The following is a 10,859-nucleotide window of genomic DNA, read 5'->3' as shown; positions in this document are numbered from 1 at the left end:
AAATAAAAGATATATAAAATAAAGATGTATAAATAGAAGACTCTATTATTAATATAATTAGCTCAATAATTTTTATATATATATAATAATATTATATGTTGTATTGTGTATATATATACAAAGATAAGAAAAAGTATTAAAAATAAAGAGAGAGAGAATTGCATTTGTTTATTGTTACTATCTCAATATAATAAAGATGGTTAATATTGCTATTAATATTATATGTAAAGAGTAATAGAAAATAGAATTTAAAATACTTATAAAATAAAAGAAGAGAAAGAATTGTAATAGTAATATAAGGAGAAGGGTATTTGATTGCAACATAAAAGGGAATCGATTTCTTATTATTTGGTTGTGTGTAGTAAGAAAAGGAAAATAAATGCTTTATAGTAAGAAAGAGAGAGAGGGAATATATTAGATATATTCTTGCTGTGTGTCATATGGACGGAGGCTTAACCTCCTTTTATAGGCATAATGAAGGAAAATTTTCAACCTTCATTAATGTACATTCTTTCTTGGTAAAATGAGAACTGAGTCATCCAGCCATGACATTAATGGTCATCCATATCTATTGTGTTTATCATAACATAATCCAATCTCACAGCAATTATTCAACAATTATTCAACCAATAACAGCATGCAAATTCACAAATTAATTAACAATTATTCAATCCATGACAAGTTCACAAATTAATCAACAATAATTAATTAATTAATTATTCAACAATTATTGTTTAAAAAAAACCCTAGAAGTTAGAAGGCAGAAGCATAACACAGAGGGGTAACAGCAGCAATAACAGCAGCAAAATTCAATCTAACTACAATATAATCCAATCTACCAATAATTATTCAACCAATAACAGCATGCATATTCACAAATTAATTAAAAATTATTTAATCCATAACAAATTCACAGATTAATCAACAATAATTAATTAGTTATTCAACAATTATTGTTAAAAAAAAACCTAGAAGCTAGAAGGCAGAAGCATAACACAGAGGAGGAACCGGTTCATAGAACTGACCTGTGGAACCACGTGACGCTGGCGACGGTGAAACAGAGGTGCGCGGCGGAGGCAGGAGGCGAGCCCGGCGATGGTGCTTCCCGAGTTGAAACGGCGATGATGGTGGAGAGCTGCACGATCGGCGACGAAGCTCCAACTTGCGACGGCGGCGGGAGCGGTCCAGCGACTGGACGGTTGTGACAGAGACAGCTCGCCGGCGGTGACAGGAACGACGAGCTCACGAGCTCGAGGGTGAAGGGAGGGAGAGGGACTGCTGCGCCGCTGTGCTGGGTTGGGTGGGTTGGGATTGGGAGACGTTGGGTTATGCTAAAGGGTTTAGGCAACCAAAGTGAACAAAACGGTGCGTTTTGCTTAAAATTCAAAAACCGGGCGGTTCACGGTCGGTTCGACCAACCGGTTTTTAGCCGATTTGGCGGTCTAACAACGATTTTCTGATAGGACGGTTTTGGCATTAATCTGAATCGACATTGTCTTTGGTTTGCAATTTGACTGGTTCGACGGTCAGTTTGAACTGGTTTTCATAACATTTTATAGTAATATAATTTTATTTTATTTGCTTAAGTTTTTAGCAAAATAACTAAATAAGTATTTGATAATTTTAGTATTTGATCATTATTAAGGTTTTAAAAATTAAACTGCTCTAGTTATTGAGGTGGGAACTCAGGTGCAGTTGACTTCACGTGAAGTTGATAATTAAGAGCTATTAAATGATTTGACTAATTTGACTAAATTTTCATCTAACAACTCTGAGCTATTAATTTCACGTAAAATCGACTACGTTTTCACCAGTTATTGATTTGTTGGTTTAATTAGTTCAATCATAATTTAATTTGAAATAGTTATTTTATGATAAAATGTTATTCAAATTTAAAATATTACATAAAATATTATCAACCAAAATCTTATGATTTTATCAAGATATAAACTCAAAAATTAAATAACAAAAAATATCCACAGAAAATAACTTATTTATAAGCTGTTATTAATAAAAGTCTTTATGTTTTAAGTTCTTTTTCCAAAAGAACTTATTTAAGTTATTTACCCAGCCTAATACTATCATCATAACTGAAATTACAAATTATAAAATGTATAAATAACATTTTATCTCATCAATTATTAATATTTTAATATTCATTAAATCACTATTTCAATCAAGAAGGTCACAATTTAAATAAGAGAACTGATCATAATGAACAAGTACAGTACAAAAAAACACAAAAAAAAGTACAACAGTGAGTAGCAGAACCCAAAATACATAGCACAACAGCCATGAAGACACAAACCAGAGTACAATATATTACATCAGGAGTGAGCAAAGCTAATCAATAAGATTCAATAATCAATATAATTTGATAATTTCTAAAAAAAAGGCACAAAAAACAAGCGCTAGCAGTGAACAGAGAATCATTACCTTCGATCAGGCAAAGTGTGAGAGAGAGTGACTAGACGATAGACCAGCCGACGAGCACAATGATAGGCGACGATAGAAGTGCAGATAAGCAGACAAAAATCAGATACTAACACCGAGCTCGAGGAAGAAGCTGCCGATTGGTAAATGAGGATAGAAGTTGGAGACTTGGAGCACGATGACTAGACGATGACGAAAGCTCCTGAATGCGACGAACGGCTGTAGAAGCGTAGTTGAGCAGACGAATGACGAATGCCAAGCTCAAGGAAGAAGCTGCTTTGGTAAGTGTTTTGTTGATTTTTAGCAAATCGATGGTGGTTCGATATCTAGTAGTCTGGGAGCGAAACCTACTCCTCTTTACAGGTACCAGTTTTCTAAAAATGCATTAAAGTGTCTTCGATTAGACGGGAATTGGGATAGAAGACAAATTAAAATTTGTAAATCAATAAAAGAAACAAAAAAGTAAAGTTTTCGAAAAGAAAATGTGCTGAAATCAGAAAGGATTGCGTTTGAAATTAAAAGAAAGCAGTAAAATGCCTTCGACTGAGTCAAATGGCTTTGACATGAAAATTAAAAGTGCAGAAATATAAATTAGACATTAAAGATAAAGAATACTTGAAAGATAAACTTGCTTGAAAAATAAAGTTTACAAGAAGATAAACTGAAAGAGTAAAAAATATGGAAGGAACCCTACAGAAAAGTAACTCGATCGCATACTCAGGAATTCTCTGGGGATGTGAGTGTGCTTGAGTGTTTTCTGAGTTAAAGTTCCAACCCTTATTCCCTAACACTTTCTAGTATTTATAATCTACTTATGTAACTGATAATTAATTACACAGTGCAATCCTGTACACATACTTCTCGGTAACCATTCCCGCTTCTTTGCCTATAAACGTTACCCATAATTTTCTCACATGAAAGCCTTCAACTCCTCCACTACCATAACTGCTCGATTCGTGTATTCGAATACCTTACTCAATTATTTGTCTCGAATACCTGTCCGGCTAGATCTGTCCAATTTAATAAAGCATTTCGAAATCGAACCCATGTCGAGTTCCTTTTCGAATCGGCTTACCTTAATAAAAAAATATTTTTTGATTATCAGTAAGACCGTGAGAATGAATAGGAGTTGGAGAGTTGGAGTACCACAATAGCGCGATGACAGACGATTTGGTCCAATCGGCCGAATCAACAATTCTCAAATGCTTTCTGAAAGGGCACTTTTTCTTGCTAGAACAAACCGTAGAAGTTTCCAATCTCGATCCAACTGATTTAGTCTGATCTTCAGATCTATGCTAATTATATAAGAAATTAAAAAAAATTGGTTTGCAAAAATATTTTTTGTTTTTATTTTTAGAAAATAATTTTCATTTCTAGTTTTTTCATATTTTAAAAAACACAATAGATTTGAAAAGCAAAATTCATTTCTACGCATAAAAAATAATAAAAATATGTTTGTTGGTTTATTTTTAAAATGTATTTTTAATATTTTAAAATCATAAAATTATATTTTTATTAAATATACGATTTTAGTTATTTAATTTTTTATTAAGTTAATAACTAATTTTTATATGGTATTAATATGAAATAAATTACTATTTTATTATGCTATTTTAGAAAATTTTGTATCTCTTGTATATATGTACCTGGTTTTATATTATTTATGACACTATATAACACTAAAAAAATCAATTGAAAAAAATAATAAAAATTGCAATCAAAATTAATTCTATTCTACTTATTTTGTTATTGATTCTTTATATTTATACCAAAAAAATTAATTAATATTAAAATTTGTTGATGCAGACATATTTTTTTAACAAATAATTTATTAATAAGAATAAATAAATAAATAACTATTGAAGTTAAAAGATACTTTTATAATTAATTGTCAATTTAAAAAATTATTTCCATAATAAATTTAGTTTTTTAAATGAGATAGTCTTGCCTTTGAAAAATTAAATGTCAAAAATAAAAAATTCAACAAATACATATTAATTTAGAGAGTAATTTTATTTAGAGCTTTACTTTTATTTTACTTACCTTGTCTTTATATAGTCCAAAGATATAAAAATTGAACCTAAAATAAAAAAATCAAAAGAGTCAAATAAAATTAAAAAAAATAAAAAATACTTCATCTTTTCAAAAAAAAAAAATATATGTATAAATTGGAAGTAAATAATAGATATCTAACAATAGAATGGAGAAGAGTTGATGTTGAAATTGATGATAGAAAAAAGAGGGAAAGAACTAGAGTGAGTGAGGTGAGATTTGAATGTTTATCTCCAAACTAAAAGCGCCATTCTTTGGGTTGAAAATTTTTTAAAAATTAAAATTGAAAATATTAAAAACATGGAAATAATATTTTTAAATTTTTTTTTTGTTGAAAATATTTTTAAAATATTTAATTAGTCATATTTTTATGCTTTATTTTCATTTTCATCTTCTTATTTTCATTTTCATCAGAGTAAAGTATTGTTTTGTCTCTAACGTTTGGGGTAAGTCATAAGATTGTCTCTACCATTTAAATCGTCCTACTTAAATTTTTAAAGTTTTAAAATAGTCTTACTTTGTCCCCCCATTAGAGATCTGCTAACAAAATTGATAATGGGACAAATTTGAGAAGTTTTGAAACATTAGAAACTTAAAAAAGACAAAAATGTTGGGAACAAAATCGATATATTACTCTTAGAAAAATTACCAAATTAAGTAAAATAGAAGTAAATTTTAACGGAATGAACTGCATTACGAATTCAAGATTTTTACTTATCATAAAATACTTCTAAAATGACTAGTAGATAAACTTCAAGAAAAAAAATGAGTATGATACATATATAATAAAATATAAATTATATCTTTTGTTTCTAATGTATCGAACTTTTTAATATTTAATTTAAATAAACTTTATTTTTAACTTAGAAATAAATTTTAATTTTATCTTTCAATAATATCAATTTTTTACCGTGCGTAGTTATTCAATTATTTTTTAATCACATCTAAATAAATTACTCTTAATCACATTACTTTCATTATAAGTTTTTTTTAATTTTATTTTTAAAATTTTTTACTCATCATGAAGTATTTATAGAATGACTTGTATATAAACTTGCGAAAAAAAGAGGATGTTATATATACAACAAAGTCTAAATTATACATTTTGTCTCTAATATACCGAAATTATTTAATTTTTAATTTAGTTAAATTTTATTTTTAATTTTAAAATAAAATTTTAATTTTATCCTTCAATAATATTAATTTTTTAGGTAGATAATTATTTAGTTATTTATTTTAATTATATCTAAGTAAATTATTCTTAATCACATTATTTTCATTCTAAATAAATTTATTTTTTAATTTTACTTTGAATGACATTACTTTCATTATAAGTAAATTTATTTTTTTATTAAGAACAAAATTAAAAAATAAATTAAATAATTATCTGTCATAGAAAAGTGAAATTATTGAAGAAAAAAATTAAAATTTATTTAAAAGTTAAAAATAAAATTTAATTAAATTAAATATTAAAGAAATTTAGTATATTAGAGATACAAAGATATAATTTATACTTTATTGTATATATATATACTCTTTTCTTCTTTTTCGAAAGTTTATATACTAGTCATTCTATATGTATGAATAAAAATTTTGAATTTTTAATGCAATTTATACTGTTAAAATTTATTATCATTTTACTTGATTTGGTAATTCTTTTAAATGTAATATATCATTTTTATTCCTAATTTTTTCATTTTATCTAAACTTTTAACGTTTTAAAATTATCTTGATTTTGTCTCACCATCAATTTTATTAATAGATCACTGATGATAAGACAACATTAAAATAATTTTAAATTATTAAAATTTTAAATAGAATAATTTAAACATTAACATTAGGAACAATTTTAAGATTCATTCTAAAACATTAAGAATAAAAATAATATTATACTCAAATAAAAATATCCAAACTAATAGGCTCCTACAATTTTGACTTTTGAGTTTAATTTAAGTGTTAACCACCAAAAATACCCCTTAATTATTTAAATGCTAAAAAAAATATACTCAAATTTTATTATCGACAAAAATGCCTTCAAATAATTTAAAAACACAATAAAAATACTCAACAGTAAATATATATTTTTAAAAAATATCTTAAAAATTAAATTTTGATGCAATTTTTTGCAATCATAATTATAAAAATAAGATATTATTATACTTAAAATTTTGTAATTTTTCATTAAGTATATATTTTTTTATAATTTTTTTGTTAACAACCAATAACACTTTTAAAAAATCACAAAACAATATATATTTAACAAAAAATCACCAAGTTTTAATAATAATAATAATATTTCATTTTTCTAATCATGCTTGCAAAAAATCGCATCAAAATTCAATCTCTAATGTATTTTTTGATAAATACATATTTAATATTAGTTTTTTTGCAAGATTATCAAACATTAAATATATATTTCTTAAAAAATACATTAGAGATTGAATTTTGATATAATTTTTTCAGGCATGATTAAAAAAATGAGATATTATTATCCTTAAAATTTGGTAATTTTTCGTTAAGTATATATTTTTTGTATAAAAAATCACAAAAAATATATAGTTAGAAAAAAATCATCAAATTTTAAGAATAACAATATCTCACTTTTCTAATTATGCTTGTAAAAAATCACATCAAAATTCAATCTCAAAGGTATTTTTTGAAAATATATATTTACTGTTGGATATTTTCGTTACGTTTTTAAATTATTTAAAGGTATTTTTGTCGATAGTAAAATTTGGGTATTGTTTTATCGATTTTTAGCAAATCGAAGGTGGTTCGATATCTAATGGTCTGAGAGCGAAACCCTATTCCTATTTGTAAGTACTAATTTTCTAAAAGTGCATCAAAGATCCTTTGATCAGACAAAATTTAAAGTAACATGAAAACAGTGAATAAAGACTTTGAAAAATAAATTGTCTGAATTTAAAATGATTTGCATTGAATCTAAATAAAATGGTAAAATGCATTCAATTAGATCGAAGGACTTTGAAATGGAAAATAAAAGTTGGACAAGAAAATTAAATGTTGCTGGAAAGACAAATTTGTAAAAAAAAGTAAAGTTTACAGAAAATGTAAATGAAAAGCAGAACACGAGTGAAAGGAACTTTACGAAAAATTAACTCGATGCAAACTCAAAAATTTGCTAAAATGTGAATGTGCGTGAATAATTTTTAAAGTAAAATTTCAATTTCGGTGACTTCGAGCCTTCTCCTATTTATAATCATCTCTAACCAATTAAATCGAAATGTAACTCTCATGTTTATAAAAACATGTGTAAACTATTTTCGCTTCTTTCACTTGATAATATAACGTCCAAAAAATTATTTTCAAATCTTAAGATCTTCAATTTACTTCATCGATCAATCTATCAATCAGCTATAATAGTCAGACTTCGATTCGATATTCCTTATCAAAATATCTTCTTAATATAAATTTTTTTCTGAAAACACATGCCTAGTGACTCTTAAATAATTCCTTTCTTTAAAATAAATTAAAATAGATATATTTTTATCAATGTTTAAATAATTCGAAAATATTTTTAGTGATTAGCCTTAATTTTAAAAAGATAGTCCGATGCTTTGTCACTCATGGTTCAGAAAACATTAACAAAATTTAGTAGAATTCAATTATAGCGGTGATTGGTGTTTAACCTGTCTATTTCTTTTTTTTATATTTTTAATCATTGCATTAAAATAGACGGCCATGATTCTTTATTCCCATTTTTGTGTCCAAGTACCATTAAACCATTTAAATATATTCATAAATTGAATTTTATTTGTTTATTTTTTTAAAAAATTAATAATTAAAATTTTACCTCTGTACTTTTGTTTTTAATATTTTTTTAATTATAATTTAAGAGATAAGAGAGATGTCTTTGTTAAAATTTTTTCACTAATGTTTATGTTCTCCTCCAATCTCTACAACTACGAAAAGAATCCAAATTTAATTAAGATAATTTTTTACTAGAAAAAATTAAGATTCTCAATTAGTTTAATTACTCTATTCATCTCTATAGTTTCGCAAAATTTTTAATTAGATCTCTATACTTTTTTTCTTTTTAATTGGATCCCTGCACCAATTTTTTTTTTCAATTAGATTTCTCTTGGCAGTAATTGGCTTAATTGTATAGAGACTCAACTAAAAAAAATTAGTGCAAAGACCCAAATAAAAGAAAAAAAGTGTAGAAACCCAATTAAAAAAAATTTAGTGCAAGACTCAATTAAAAGAAAAAAAAGTATAAGGACCTAATTAAAAATTTTGCGAAACTATAAGGATCAACAAAGTAATTAAACATTTTCAATTCTCATCAGACATGTTCGATCAATTAATTTTTTATGCAAACACATTACAAAATAATAATTAATCAATTATTAAGTCTAACAATCCTATAGATAACAAGATTTAACTTTTAATTGATAAAAAAGATCAATTCTATATGACGTATTTCTCGAATTCATATCTCACATAATTAAGATTGCTTCAACGACTTATAGCAATTTTTCTTCGAAAAGCCAAAAAAATAGGGTAAAGGGATAAAATAAAATAAAAATTATGGTGCGAAGACATGGAGCAAAAAAATTTTCAAATTCACAAAAATTGCTGTAGAAAAAATAATAAAATAAAATAAAGTAAAATAAAATCTGAGTAGTTTATAGGGACAGAGACACAACAACGAAGAAAAATCAAAAAGCGTAGTGTGATGACAATAGGAGTGGTGGCGGTGTTGAGTGCAAGCAAACGATGGTAGTCATAGAGATGAGACGAGAACATAAATATTAGTGAAAAAATTCTAATAGAAATATCTCTCATTTCTAAAATTATGATTAAAAAAAATATAAAAAACAAAATTAGAGAAACAAAATTTTAATTATTAATTTTTTAAAATATTAAAAAACAGAGTTTAATTTATAAATATTTTTAAATGAGTTATAGTACTCCTATATAAAAGTGAGAATAAGAAATTTATAGCCAAAATAAACAACTTATTAAATGCAGTACATATATATTGCAGGATTTATGAGAAAATGAATTTTTTTAATTTTTTTAATTATTTTATCAAATGTATTTTTTTATTATTTAATATTATATATATATTTGTTTCATTTAAAAAATATATGATAAAAAATTATACTTGACAAAATAATTTTAAAAAATTAAAAAATATATTTACGACCAATTCCAACCACTATCCAAGTATTTACACTTATGCATAGTGGCCTAAAAAAAACAGATTCAATTTATTTTCTAATAACTCTTATAGTTATAAATTTTTGTAATCAATTTAGACATAAACTAATAAATGGATGTTGCTAAGGGAAAAGAAAAGTTGATGAATGAAGTCTAATACATTAAAAATAAAGAATAAACTTTATCTAGTATCTGTCATTGGTGTTAGAATGGTTTTGAATCTATTTTTCAATGTATTTGAGAGTGCTTTAGCGCGTAGAATGGTTCTAAATCTATTCTTCAATGTCTTCGAGAGTGCTCTAGTGCAAAGGAAATCTAGAATCTTTTAGGTCTGTATTCAGATAATTTGGATTTACGTGATTGGTTTTACAGAAGTGCAATGAGTGAAGATGTTTTTCTTTTCTTTTCGGTCATATGGTGGATTTGGAGAAGCAGGAATCATGACTTATTTAATATAGATGACTCTTGGAATGTTAGTAAAGTGGTGAGTTTGATTCGTAGTTCAGTAAGGGAGTTTCATACTATCTTTGCTATGCATCAATTTTTGTCTCCTCCTTCGTTTTGTTTGCATTGGGTTCCACCTCCAGTTCATTATGTTAAATTAAATTGTGATGCTAGTTGTTTTGCTCTTTTTGGCTATATTGATTTTGGTTGTATCATTCGCAATTCTGATGGATGTTGGTTGAAAGGTTGTACTGAAAAAAGTTGAAGTGTGCAGTGTTCTTTTTGCTAAATTGTATGCAATTTGGAGATGTTTACTTCTTGCTTGGCATAGTGGATTTCGTGAGGTTATTTGTGAAACAGACTGTTTAGAAGCTCTTTTCTTGGTAAACTAAAAAATGCTTGGTAAGGATATTCTGGAATGGGACTTGGCAAAATATATATAGAATGTTATTTTTTGGTGACTATATATAGGAGGTTATGAATTGGAATTGGAGAGTCTTTATTTTTTTAATTCAGAGAAATACAAATAGTGTTACAAATTGTATGGCTAAAGTAGTTGCTTCTAGCGTGGACATTCACTTGAATTGGAGTCAACCATGGAGTGAATTTTAACATCTAATAGATTTAGACATGAATCTAGCCAATTAATTTAGTTTTGTCTCTATTTTTTTTCTTTCTTTTTTGTTTAGTCACAAAAAAAATAAACATTCTTAAAATTTTTTTGGATGAGACACTTGAGTTAC

This window comes from Arachis duranensis, chromosome 10, assembly GCF_000817695.3.
Source record: "Arachis duranensis cultivar V14167 chromosome 10, aradu.V14167.gnm2.J7QH, whole genome shotgun sequence".
Lineage (NCBI taxonomy): Eukaryota > Viridiplantae > Streptophyta > Magnoliopsida > Fabales > Fabaceae > Arachis > Arachis duranensis.
Note: the sequence above shows the minus strand (reverse complement) of the source record.